Raw genomic sequence first — 14,011 nt, forward strand, 5'->3', positions numbered from 1 at the left:
CCCCCCGCTCTGGGCAGCCTGTCCCAGGGCTCCGGCACCCTCACAGGAAAGAAGTTTTTCCTGAGGTTTGTCTGGAACTTTGGGTGTTCCAGTTTGTGCCCATTGCCCCTTGTCCTGTCACTGGGCACTGCTGAAAAGAGCCCGGCCCCATCCATTTGGCCCCCACACTTCAGATTTTTATAGACATTGATCCTCTCTCAGGCTGCTCTTCTCCAGGCTGAACAGTCCCAGCTCTCTCAGCCTCTCCTCACACAGGAGATGCTCCAGGTGTTATTTGGGCATTTGATGCCATCCATTTTGGGTGGATGGGCCCTTAGACTAGTCTCATTCTAATGTTAGGAGCCCTGAGATCTCCTGTCTTTAGGCAGATTTACTTCATCCCCTGTTCTCTAGGGCCTGTAGCCTATCTGGGAGGCTCTGTGTGTGCCCTGGGGCCTGTGGCAAGGCTTCCTCCAAGATGTTTCCTGGCAGTGCCAGCAGTACTGCCCTGTGCTGGAGCTGCTCACTGTGCTCTCGGGCTGGGAACGCAGAGGGGTGGCTGCATGTGTGTGTGTGTGAGAACTGAATGCTCAGGGCATCCAACGTGTTTCAGAGGTGGGATTTCTTCTTGTGCCTTTGCACCTCTTCACCTTCTGGTGATTCCTAGCGTATTTGGCTCTCTTCTCTCACCCTCTCTAGGTGACTTTCCCTTCTTTTGCACTAAAAATTAGTGCATTCTGGAGACTTTATTGCATGCTCATAGAGTGAGAGCTCTAAACCACTGACTTTCACTTTCTGTTTTTTCCCTTTTTATTCCTTTGTTACAATTTCTGATACTGTATTTCTAATTGGTGATGTTAAACTTCATATGTGTCTTCCTCGACCCCATTCTGTCTAGACTTTTTCAATAACTCTCTTATTTTTTTATTTTGGGTTTACTTACTACTGCTGTTAATCCTTCTCTGATTTCTGGTGTTTTTCCTTTCTGCTTTAAGAGCAATCTTATTTTGGATTCACAAGCCCAGAAGCAGTGGAGCTCTTGACTCTTTGGATCTGAGATCTGTGGCATATGAGAAAACAGACAGGTCTGCATAATAATCACATTTCACTTGTTACCTAACCAAAATGTGAAGGCTTTCTTTCTTAATTATGCCACATCTCAAGGCCATATCACTTGATATGGTGATTCTGGTATATTCTGATGATCTTCTCAGTATATTTTCTCATATGTTTTTTTTATATGACCCTTGTCAATATTTTAATGTTTTTCATTAGAATGCATTTATTCTTTAAAAATCAAGTGTTTAAGTTTGAATTCATGGCAGTTGACATTATGGGCTAAGCTTGCTATAAAATTATTTAAATAAAAATAAGCATATTTATTTTTTAAACAAAAAATAAGTGACAGATGAGATTTCTTATTTGGAAAAGCTTGAAGGATGTGGAATGAGATTTTTCTTTATCTTAGCACCTGAAATAAAGAGATTTTCAGCCACACTTACACCAATTTGGTATCTGAGACCTACTGACTTCAACCCCAGGTGATTTCTGTGGGAACTGGGTAGTTACCTTGTGTAGACATTCTGGAAAGTTTCTTAACTACTGGTCTCTTTGCATGTTTAGGTGTCAAAATGCCTTTGTGTCTCACCATCATTTCCAGTTTGCTTTGTTTTTGCTACTAAAGCTGATTTCTTTGGTCTCCTAGAGACAATTTGAAATGCAAACATTTTGAAATACAAGCTGGATACTTTTTTTTCTTTATGTAAGACATTTTAATTGACTGAATGTTTTTATATGGTCTATTTCTCATAGGATTCTAGTCCATCTTAGTGGAGCTTGACACAAAGCACATGTGTAAGAGCACGTGTAAGTGTCATCTAGTAAAATTTCTCATTCATTGTTTTCAAGCTTAGTAAAAATGTTTAAGATTCTGAATAAATACTCTGCTTTTTAAATTGTTAATACAATTGTAACCTCCTGTTTGAGGAAAAAGCTTCAAATTTAGCATTAAAGCATCGGTTAACTGCAAATCAATGTGTTTAAATGGCCAAATCAGCCAATGAGATTCAGCCCTTCCTTTAGGAAAACAGCTAAAAAGTACAAATGAGAAACAGGATTAAAATCAATCATTGAAATCAAAGGTTCCCTGCTTGCTGTTTTGAATAGTGATTAACACTGGTAAATTAATCAGTGATCACTTTAATTTAAATCTAACTACTCATGTCTGAGGCCTGATACATGTGTGCTTTGAATCTTAAATCCTTTTGCAGGCCCTGTGCAGAAAACATTCATAGTAGATTAGCTAAAGCTGACTTGCAGTGGGAAGCATGGCAGGGGGCTCCGTTTTAGATCATCTTGCAGGAATAAAGTGTCTGCTTTCAATGTTTCATCCCTGTTTGTTTTGCCATTAACAAGTGCAAGGATTTTTATGTTGTTTTGCAGCACGTCATCCTCTTCTCTGTCTGAGGAGATCTGCAGTCAAATCTTGAGCTGTCTGGCTGGTGTCAACCATGGTCTGTTACCTGACAGTAACTTGCTTAGGGTATGGACACTCACCTGTAGGTTCTGGTGTGCGTCATCAACAACAGGATCTCCTCCTTTCAGAGTAGCTGTTATTAAGTTTTTGTCAGTTGCTTAAGAGGACCCTCATGTTTTACACTGCTGATTGCTCTCTAATTATCTCTGTTAACCAAGCAGGTCTTAAAATTATTTGATGCTTTACATAAAGATGTGCTACAAAAGCTTCTTCCTACATTACTTTTTCTTTTACCTTCTGATGTTTGGGGTTTGTTGTCATTCCTCCTAGCTAATTATTTTCATAAGGCTTCTAAGGCTTGTTGTGTTTATTTTGGGCCAGATGTGGCTATCCCTTTATGCTGTGTAGAGTTCTCCCTCCATGAGTTGCTCCCATTGTATCCTGTCAGGCACTGTGCAGAGTGATAGAAGGAAGGGATCTGGTTTACTGTTTTACAGGTCTTTACTATTCCTCTGCTGTTGCTCAGTATTTACACAGATGTACTGGTGGGTTTAATTCTGTGGATTGGGAAGGGCTGCTCTGTATCAAGCCTGCAGCCTGCACTTTTAGCATGAATCTTTTTTTTACCAACAAAAACTTCTTTCTAAATACTTAATGAACTTGGTTAACAGTTTGTCATCAGTATTGTAGGCTCAGCTGTCCTTTTGCAGTCCCATCTTTTCCTGATGCTCAACACACACACTCAACAAGCCCGTGTAGTTTGCAACAAATTTACTGAGCCTTAAATCCTGTCTGAAACTTACTTGTCATTTGTGGATTCTCTATCACTTTAATTGTTCTTGTATGTGTGGTGTCCCTCAAGCTTCAGTTTGAGCAGGTAGTGTTGCCAGTTCATAAATACTTTACAGCATCATTTGATTAAGCAGCTGAAAGGTTTTTTTTCAGGTGATCTCCTGAAGCTGCAGGTCTGCACACTGTTCCTACCTGTAAAGCTGTGGTTGGACTCTGCATTGGTACAGCCTGTGTGCACCACAGCTCAGGAGAAGGTGGTGCCTCTGGAGATGAATATGGGCCCTTGTGCCAGAGGGATGGACCTAATGCTTAGCCTTTGCTGACTGTTGCAGTTATGTGAAGGTTACAAAGATGATTAAATCTTTATTGTATGAATGTTAGGTTTCTGCTGACTTGTAAGTTCTATCCAAGCTCTTACAGGATGAAAATGCTCCTCAGACTTCCTGCCATGTGCTCCCACATTGCTCCTTTGCATCCAGTGATTTCTCTGACAGTTTGCTTGAGCTCCTCCAGCTTTCTTACCTAACGTATTTACTCATTGTCTCTGTTCTTTCTTACATTGCAGTCTATTCTAGCAGCCTGTATGTGGGCAGCATAGAGAGAGATGCTAGAATCCAATCTCTCAAATGATAGCAATCAGCACTGCAGAGGGAGAATTCCAGGAAATATCCTGTTTCTTATATAGAGAGTAAAACACAGCAAGAAAAATCAGAGGGGAGCATCCTAGGGCGTGAAGAACCATGAGGTTGATGAGAGACATTCAGAAAATGTTAAGAGAATCTAGGAATTCACCTTAATAGAAGCCTCAGCGTGGGTTAACAAGCAAGAGAGACTTTATGTACAGAGCCCCTTTTAAATGGTACTCCATAGTGCTGACTAAAAAGTAGTGCACCAAATTGCAGCTCAATTAATTATCTGAATTATTTATCAGTTGTAAAATGTAGATTGCATGCACATAAAAGGGTTTTGAGTCCAGGAAATGTCTCCCACTAGAGCAGTAGGCCGGGAAGATTATGAAAAAGATTCTAGTCTTGCCATTAAGTTATAGGCATTTGTGTTTTTCCTCTCTCATTTCAAAGATCGTGTTCTGAAATTGCATGCAACACAACAGATGCTTCTTGCAGCAAATCCAGTTCATAACGATTCCTGTGTCAAGGGTTTGTAAAGATCAAGATTTTTCTAAATTGTCAGAAAGCCCTGTTTTGACAAAATCTTTCCAATTTGGATATGGTAGTCAGGTGATTCTTTGTTCTTGATGCTGCATTTAGCACATGTTGGGGTTTTTTTGTTAGTGTCTTTGTGGGTTTTAAAAATCCCAGGTGAGAGTTGATCACTCAAGCCAGTATCTCAAAGTTGGGGTGTATTTGTATAAACATAAAGCTGATTTTCTGTTCAGAAAAGGTATTTCTAGTCCTCTCGTAGTCATCATAGTCATAGCAGACCTCTCTCAGGTCACAGTGGTGGCAGCCAGAGGAGGAATTACTACAATATATGGGAAGGCTGTGCTATTGTGACACAGCAGGACCTGGCTCTCACACATGTGCTGTTGGGTCCATGCGTGGATGTCCAAGAGCTCTAGGAAACTTGTTTGGGGTACCTGTCAGGGGTTAGTTGCGGGATCAACACCTGATTTATACCTCCTAAGACAGTTAGACTGATTACAGTGTACGTTATGCTTTACTGTGTGCTTTTTGTTTTGAGCATGTTATGATGACTTGATACTGGATTTCACCTCCCTGTGTGCTTGTTTTGAAATGTTGAAGCCCGAAGTCATGGTGGTGGTTTTAAGAAGTAGTGTTGCTCTCAATTTTAAGGTTTGGTCCAGCTCTGTGCCAATCTGTGAAATGAAGGCTAGAAACAAACACGAGCTCTCCTTGCATGCGTTGCTTATCTGCTCAGAAAGTTTGAGGTGAAGTCCTGGCTCCGTTACACCAACCGAAAATTTTGTTGAATTATCTTTTATAAGATATGAATATTTTATAAGATATGAATTATTCAGCCTTGAGAAGAGAAGGCTCTGGGGAGACCTTCTAGCGGCCTCCCAGTACCTGAAGGGGCTCCAGGAAGGCTGGGGAAGGACTTTTCATAAGGGCAGTTAATGACAGAACAAGGGGAAATGGGTTTAAACTGAAAGAAGGGAGGTTTAGATTAGATATTAGGAAGAAGTTCTTCACTGTGAGGGTGGTGAGACACTGGAACAGGTTGCCCAAGGAAGTTGTAGATGCCCCCTCCCTGGAAGTGTTGAAGGCCAGGCTGGATGAGGCTTTGAGCAACCTGGTCTAGTGGAAGGTGTCCCTGCTGCTGGCAGGGGGTTTGGGACTGGATGCCCTTTAAGGTCCCTTCCAACCCAAACCATTCTATGATCTCATTTGTCCAGCAGGTTCACTTTGGCTGTCTGATCTAGGCAGAAGTGAAATAAAATGTTGCATACCAGGGTTTGGTTTTGATTTTTGGGTGTGGATGTTCAGAGTATTGACTCGAGTAGCACTCTGGAGATCCAGATCCAGAAATAAGAGCTTTTATATAAATGAGGGCAGAAGGTCAGACTGAAATCTGTCCAAGTGGTAACTGAGGCAGACTGAAAAACTTGAAAATTTCCCAGATAGTTAATTTCAAAGTGCCATAAACAGGCTTTGGATGAAAGGCAGCTTTGACTTTTCTAGTGTTGGTAGAACCTGGGTCCCAGGATGCTCACCCCAGCACTGTATGTGCTGTTTGTGTCTATGTGTATGACTCACAATTTAAAAACACTGACCTCGGGTACTGAAAGGATGTGTTATTCAAGCACTGAGCTCTTCCTGCTATTTTATATTGCCGTTTGTGATGTACTTTGTGGTATCTGCTAGAATAATACCAAAGCCTGTGGTAATCTGCTAGAGTGTAACTAAAATCAGAGTTTATAAATGGAAATGCTGACACAACCTTAAAGGGGCAACCACAAGTGCTGTTCACCAGCCATTGTTTGCATTAGCTTAGCCTGAAAATGCATTTTGCCTTTTGCAGATTTTTTGTCCTTTCCCATTTGCCAAACATTGATTTCTCCCCCTCCAAGTCCTTCAGTTCTAATGGAGCTTGAAATTAAGGTGGCTTTATTTTTCTGTCGTTTCCTTGTTCACTGTAATCGATGATGCCAGCACAGCTGTGGGGACCTTTTAACCATTGCAGAGCCAGGATAGTGAATGCAAGATGACAACCTTCTACCTTGGTTTGTTTGGGGGGTTTTTTGGTTTTGTTTTGGTTTTTGTGTTTTTGTGGTTTTTCTTTTAGGGTTAGTCTTTAGCTTGTTGGTTTTCGGGGTTTTTTTTAGGGTTAGTCTTTAGCTTGTTGGTTTTTGGGGTTTTTTTTTTAGGGTTAGTCTTTAGCTTGTTGGTTTTTGGGGTTTTTTTTAGGGTTAGTCTTTAGCTTGTTGGTTTCTTTGCATTGCTGCAGTCCAAATGAAAAATATTATTTATAATCATAGTTGTGAATTCTTCAAAAGCAGCAGAAATCTTATACTCCAAAAATTCCTCTCCAGAAAGGTTCTGAGAAGTCTTTTTTTTCCCTCCCATTACTAGTGCATGCTAGTATCAAACCCTGCCATCTTCTCTGCCTACATTGTATCATTGATTTAATTCCGGATTTGACCCTTAATGTATACATTGAGGCATGTAAATCAAGAATATAAATATCCTGGCAATTAAGTGTGGCCAGAGGCAGTTTTACACAGTGGCAGGAAGCAGTGATGTGGAATGAATGAGTGTTTTGACACGCAGGAAATGGCACTGAGGGATGTGGACCTTAGAAATATAAATTACAGAAAGTTTCTCATCTCTGACATGTTTGCATGTCTCCCTTCTTTTAGGTAACGTGTAACAATTTTACCTAAACCTCTAAAGGAAAAGGACAGCCTCTCTGTGGATCTCTGATGAGACTTGCAAGGGCTTCTGCAGCAGGCAGCCTTGGCGAGGCAGCCGAGGGATCCGTGGCCTGTCTGCCACCTTCCTGACACTGATATTCTCCCAGGGCCACTCTGAATGAACAGGTTGGCCCCAAACCTCCCAAGGCCTGTGCTGATCAAAGAAACCCCTGGGAAATGCCAAGGTGTGTGTAGACTGGGATGTGTCTGGGATTTAAAACTGGGGGGCTTCTCTATTTCATAGCCAGTGTGGTTTGTTGTTTTTTTTAATGTGTTTAAGTTTAAAAAAAAAAAATCCAAACAAAAAAACCCCCAAAAACCCAAAAAAGCACATTTTGGCATTAGGCAGGTGAGTGAATAACATTGCATAAAAAGAGAGGGGGGTAACAGGGAGAGGAGAAGCCCAAAACATTGGGAATGTATTTGGAGTTTTCAGGTGTTATTTTTTTGCCTGTCCCTTTTTCCCCTCACGTGCTTACTCACGTGCTTAGTTTCTATCTAAGCAGCAGTTTTCTCTAGTTTTCATTACTGGTTTAATAGCATGATTTAGTAGGGCAGTTTTAAATTAGCCTGGCCTTATTAACCTTAAAAACAAACACACACCCATCCCTCCAAAAAACCCAAGCCATGGCACATTTAATGTAGAATACTCTATGGTGTTTTGTGAGTTGGCCAGATTACAGTCACTCAATAAATGCTGTTGTGCTGAATTATTTCACATTTCTTTTGTTTGCTTGGTTGCGTGCTAACTGGAGTAATTATTGTGGTGATCTTCCAGTTCACCATGGTTCTGATCGTGGATTCCTAACCCTGAGGGGTTAGGAACAGGGAGAGAAGAGACATGGTCTGCCTTTCTCTTTTATCGTGGATAAACAAGAGGGTATGAAAGGGACATTTCAAAACTTTATGCTAATACAAGGTCATGAAATGGAAAAATTGAGAACTCTTGTTCTAGTAGCTCTGTTTATTGATCTATTTCAATTCTGCTATGTCCTGGCACATTTTATATTTCCTGTCTGCTTAATATGCTCTTTGCATCTCAAATAAGTATGACTGTAGACTTTTAATAAACATCTTTGAAGTATCTATCATAAGCATCTTAAAACAGAGACCAGACTTTGAGTTGTAACACTTGACTTCATTTCCCCCGCATTTTCACAGAATCACAGGATGTCAGGGATTGGAAGGGACCTCAAAAGATCATCCAGTCCAATCCCCCTGCCAGAGCAGGAAACTAAATGAGATCCCATAGAAAGGCGTCCAGAAGGGTTTTTAATGTCTCCAGAGAAGGAGACTCCACACCCTCCCTGGGCAGCCTGTCCCAGGGCTCTGTCACCCTCACTGTAAAGAAGTTTCTTCTCAAGTTTAAGCAGAACCTCCTGTGTTCCAGCTCACACCCACTGCCCCTTGTCCTACCACTGGGCATCACCGAGAAGAGCCTGGCTCCATCCTCCTGACATTCACCCTTAACATATTTATAAACATTAATGAGGTCACCCCTCAGTCTCCTCCCAAGTTAAAGAGCCCCAGCTCCCTCAGCCTTTCCTCATCAGGGAGATGCTCCACTCCCTTCATCATCTTGGTGGCTTTTTTCCTCCTCACGCTGTGTAGCTCTGCCCTTTGATGAAAATTCTTCCAATTCCTAGTTGAATGTTGACTTGTACCCCTGTGAAGGAGGAAGAAAGGTATAAAAGGCAGTTTGTAGATGACTTATCCGAAACACCACCTCTCCTGTGCTGAGGTGTGGACATTCCTGCACTGCTTCTCTCGGTACCATTACAGGACCCTTTGAAACACCACATGCAGCTGAAGCTGTAGAGTGAACCTTGGCTGGTGGGATGTGATTATCTGAGTCTGAATTTCACCAAGACCCTGCTTGGAGCAATGTTACTATTGCAAGAACTGTGGGATCATTAATGACCTCCAGGATCCGTGTTGCATCTTACCAGGAGAACAGCACTTCTGGCAGTGCTGTACCTCTTAATGTCACACTGTCCCCTTAATTTAGTGCTGGCTGAGGTCTTGTATTGACTACTGACCGAGACGGTGTGTGCTCAGCATCTGCTAATGAACTGTTGGAATTAGTGTTTTCATGGTGCTGGGAAAATTGAGTAGAACGCTTTCATCTCTGTGGTTCTGCAGATTGGTAAGGAGAAATGATGCTGAGATACAAATTCTTGCAACCTGGCGATATGCCACCTCCGTGTCTCACGTGACAGAGCAATTACTTGGGCTAAAGAGATGGTTTTATGTATTTATTTGAGGCTCAAATGTAGCTTTTGAAAAGCACCGCTCCATTTGGTTTTGTAGAATATTGATATTTCCATCAATTTGGAAACCATTAGGAAGAAAACATAGACTTTACAGGAGAGGGTTTGGAGATTCCCAGTGCCTTGATAGCTGTGAAATAAAATATTTACAGGGCTGTGCTGGAATTTAACAGTGGAACTGGTAATATGGAGAAGTGAATTGTGTTGCATTTAAGGGGGGGGGGAAATGTGAAAATTAACAAGATGGTAAATTAGATTTCTAAAATATTAACAGCAGTTTGGATAATAACATAAGACCACAGTTCAGTGTATTTTGGGTTTGCTGGGGTTTTTTTTCTTTTTAAAGTATTTATTTTTGAAGTAATCAAATTCTTCCCCGAGTGGACCATGGGATGTCCTTCTAGTGCATCTGTGGAAATCGGAAATGGAGACACTGGGCTTTGGGAAGCTCTGCTTGTAGCCATGCAGAGGTTTTGTCATGGGGACTTTTCACAGGTGGCAGAAGCTTTCAGTCCCAGTGTTATGGTGGGTTAATTAATTTAAACGATAGGTTTAGGGTTAAAAAATGAATGTTAACCTAGTTAAGTCAGTATGGCTTTTCAGTTCTTCTGAAAAGGAGAAATAAAGAGAATTTCCCAACTGCAATAGGGGAAAAAAGAATTCTGATCTTCAGCAATCATTTCTGACACGGGACAGAGTGCCTTGGAGCTGACACAGAGAGGTAGGTTTGTTATCTTTCTCCTGAACTATTGTTTTTTGCAGTTTTTTGGTGCTAGTATCTTTATTATTTAAGCATTGTCTTGAGCATCTTTCGCAACTAATCCTTCATGGTGCTGTGAGCTGTACAGAACAAATCATTCTTTACAAGGGAAGTTTGTACCATGAGCGGGCTGGACTGTCTTTCTGATCTCCTGTGGTCACAAACAGCATAAAACCCTGAACACTTCCTTTCCAGCGAGGCTGTTCATCAAATCTATTAGAAAAATCCAGCAGCTGCTGCAGCTCTTGACTCCCTCCCTTCCTTTCAAGCCCCCCTAATTTACTCAGGCCTCTTGATAGTGTTACTCCACTGATGAATTCCACCGGGGTTTATTACTGAGTGATTTGCGTAATTTAGCAGTCTGAGAAAGGCCACAGGTCTATTGTTGTGCGTGCCCTCTTCTCCACTCTAGTAATTAGTTAGTTTGACTCCACATCCAAAATCTTAACCCTAGGCATTATCAAGCTTTGGTTTAAAATAGTCCCTAACTAATAATTGTGTAAGCTGTTTGCCAGTGCCTGGGCATCAGACTGCGGGTGTACTTAGGCTTCCCCGTGCGAAATGGCAGCCTGAAAACTTGGCAGTTTGCAGAAGAAATGTTTGGGTGGTGTGTATATAGATGTTTTTTTAACTTTCCTTTTTGAAGTCAAAATGAATTCTTATTCCTACCAAGATATGCTCCCGAAAGAAAGTTGCAGCTTTTTGAGGTGGAACTAAGGACACATGCATTTGCTTCACTCATTTTAGATTTTTGGCATAACTCCTGTTCCTGCTGCCTCCTTTCTGTTTGCTTTCCTGTCCTTTATTTCTCATCTCTCTTCCACACTGACTTTTTCTCTTACCACAGTTGTATTTATTCCCTTTGCTTTCCTCCTTTGGAACCCTTCATTACCTCCTGCTCACTCTTTACTCAGGTCTGTGCTTTGACAGTATTTTGGGTGCCAGAGGGTTATTTACTTACTTTGAGCTAAATCATTAAACTCCAGTTTCAACAAAAAGCCGTTGTTGTGAAACGTTTCGTGGTGGTTTTCTGTGCTCATGGAAATGATCGAAAGAAGCTTAGGGAGATGAGTTGGAGATTTTTTTTTATACCATTCTATTATTTGTATTTCAGCAAGCAGGCAAGATGCATGGTGTTTCCGCCAGAAAGGATCTGCTTAGGCAGCACTTCGAGCCACAGCTAACAGATTATTTTTTAACTTAATTGGAACAGCATGCTTAATTGTTGCCTGGTAAAAATGACTTGAGAAGCTTGGAGAGACTTTAATTTTAAAATAACTTTATAGAGAATAAAAATAACATCTTGCCAGCTTTTGTGACTGCAGTGCAAGTCTCTCTGGACTGTCCTTCCAAAGCAGCAGTTTCTGGATTATGTGATATCTTCAGGGTGTGTTGTGGGGTGGAGGTGGGGCAGGGGACAGAGGTTTTCTAACTCGTGGTATTTTTGAGGGAGCAAAGGGAAAGCTGGGCAGTGTTGTGTGAGTGGCTGGTGAATGAGGGGAGACTCTGCTAAACACGTCGCTGTTGAATTTCCATTTCAGCAGCTTCATTAAACTTTTTTGAACAGTTCACTTGGCTATCCTAGACTTGAATCGGAGACGTGGGATTAGCTGAAAAGAAATTTGTCATAGTTGATTTATTAGATCGGATTTAGGACACATCTATTCAGTTGCCTTTATGTGCTTATGACCAGCACAGGATAATTGGGAGGAGAAACACTGACAAAGATGTTCGTGGGGATATCTGCTTGCTTTGTTAGGCTTCACCCTGTTCTCCAGTGGTTAGACATTGGCTAAAACCCCAAAGCATGAGGGATAATAATTCTTTCCACAATTTTATTGTTAAACACAGCTCTAGATATTGTCAATATCCATGTACATACTGAGTCAGTTTTTAATCCCATTATGTTTTTGGCCTTGCCATCTTCCTGGGGTAGTAAGTTCCGCAATTCAATTACAGATTGCGTTAAAATTTATTTCCTTTTATTGGTTTGGAGCTTGGCATCATTTAAAAAGACATCTTTTCCTTGTTGTTCAGACCTGTATGAACTGGATTTCTGGATCTGCCCCTTATAGATCGTTTATTTCAGACTTTTAAAGTATCAGCGCTCACTTGGTTTCTTTTTCATGTTCTCCATCCTGAGAGTGTTCCCATCTCGAGTAGTGAGGGCAGGTATCCGTGCTTTTGCTAATTCCCCACATCTGTCCTGCAGTTCTTCTTTTGAGAGTGGCTGTCCAGCTTACACAGTATGTTTGATAAAGCCCCAGCATTGTTTGGTTTCTCTGATAATATAGTTGAGTGTAGCCAAATTCGGTGTGAAAGGCAGAAGGAGCAATCTGTGAAGGATTTGATTTTAATCTCAGATAAGTGGGAGTGCACAGGTGGGGATACCACACAGTATCATGACAAATCCTTATCTCTCAATGTGTTTGCAAGCCAGTAGGAATCTTCAGGCCAGACTCTAATGTATGAGAAAAGACATTTCTGAAGAGAAGTGGGGGAGGAAATGGAGAGGAAAAAACCCCACATCTCAAATAGATGAGTTGGAACCTGCGTGCTATCTCCACGTCCTCTCAGCAGTAATTGATTTTTGCCTGCTATGGTTACCATATAGTAACTCTGGAACATTCATTATTTCTTTCCTCTCCTGCCTCAAGGCTTGTAACAGAAAATGGCATGTTTAAATCCTTTTGCTCTGTCTGTTAAGTAGATACAAAAAACCTAAAGACTTTAATGAATCCGAAATAAGCACTAATTCAGTAGTCAAAAGACCCACCACTGTTTGGTCAAAAAGAGACCATGCCCATCTTGAGGTCCTAGTGAAAGCTAAATGGTGGAAGCTGGATGCAGGCCCACCTCGCTGTGGAATTACATATTTGGATGCTGTACTGTGGGGTTTTTTTTTGTTGTTGTTTTGTTTTTTCAATAGAGCTGACCCTGCTATATTTCTCCTCTTAGTCCCTCTCTAGCTTGATTTAATTTTTCCAAAGTTAAAGATGGCTTATCTAGAAAATTTGCAGCTCATTTCTAATGGTAAGAAGCTTGATTACTCAACAGATACAGTAAATCAATATCACTTCTCTTATTTTTGTTTTGCTATTTGACTTGAGGTTAATGTTTTGGCTTCATATTTGCTGGTAGGATGAAGTGCATGATAGTGCTGCGCATAATTAGTTAATGTGCTATGCTAAATGTTTTGTTGTTCGTGGCTTCGTACCCTTAGAGGCTTTATTTTCTACCTTTTTCTAATGTCCTCTTGATTTTTTTTTTTCCCCTCTTCTAAGGAAAAACTTTGCATCTTCTCAACGATTTCTATTTTTAATAAGCTTATGATTTAGTGAATTATGGAAATAGGCATTTGAGGTGGACACCTCCTCTGGTTTGTTGCTGGAACAGGGCAGAGTTGAGCTGGGAAGGGATTCGTACACAGCTAGTTGTGTAAAATCTTTGGCTAAGAGTTGATCTGTAACTTGTCACTTAGTTCTGTTACAGTGACTAACAAGAATATAACTAACTTCTTTCCTTCTTACCTCTGGGTTGCTGTATTTGCTTCCTTTTTCGCTTGCTTTGTCTGAGCCTCTTGCATTTTCTTTCAGAGGAATCTCTCCAGCATGTACGGTGTGTTATGCTGTGTCATTGGGAAGCTGTCAGAAGGCAGCTAGGAACCTCTAGGCCTTCTCCTGCCCCTTGCTTCATAGTAGGTCTGCTGATTTAGCAGGACAGGCTTCCATGTGAAAGGAATCCAGGGCTTGTTTTGAAGGCTGGATAGTTCTTGCTGACATTTAGGGGTGCTGGGTTTGGGGAGGAAACATTACATGTGAGTCCATCCATCCTCAGGA

Source organism: Antrostomus carolinensis, unplaced genomic scaffold, assembly GCF_000700745.2.
Source record: "Antrostomus carolinensis isolate BGI_N321 unplaced genomic scaffold, ASM70074v2 scaffold33485, whole genome shotgun sequence".
Lineage (NCBI taxonomy): Eukaryota > Metazoa > Chordata > Aves > Caprimulgiformes > Caprimulgidae > Antrostomus > Antrostomus carolinensis.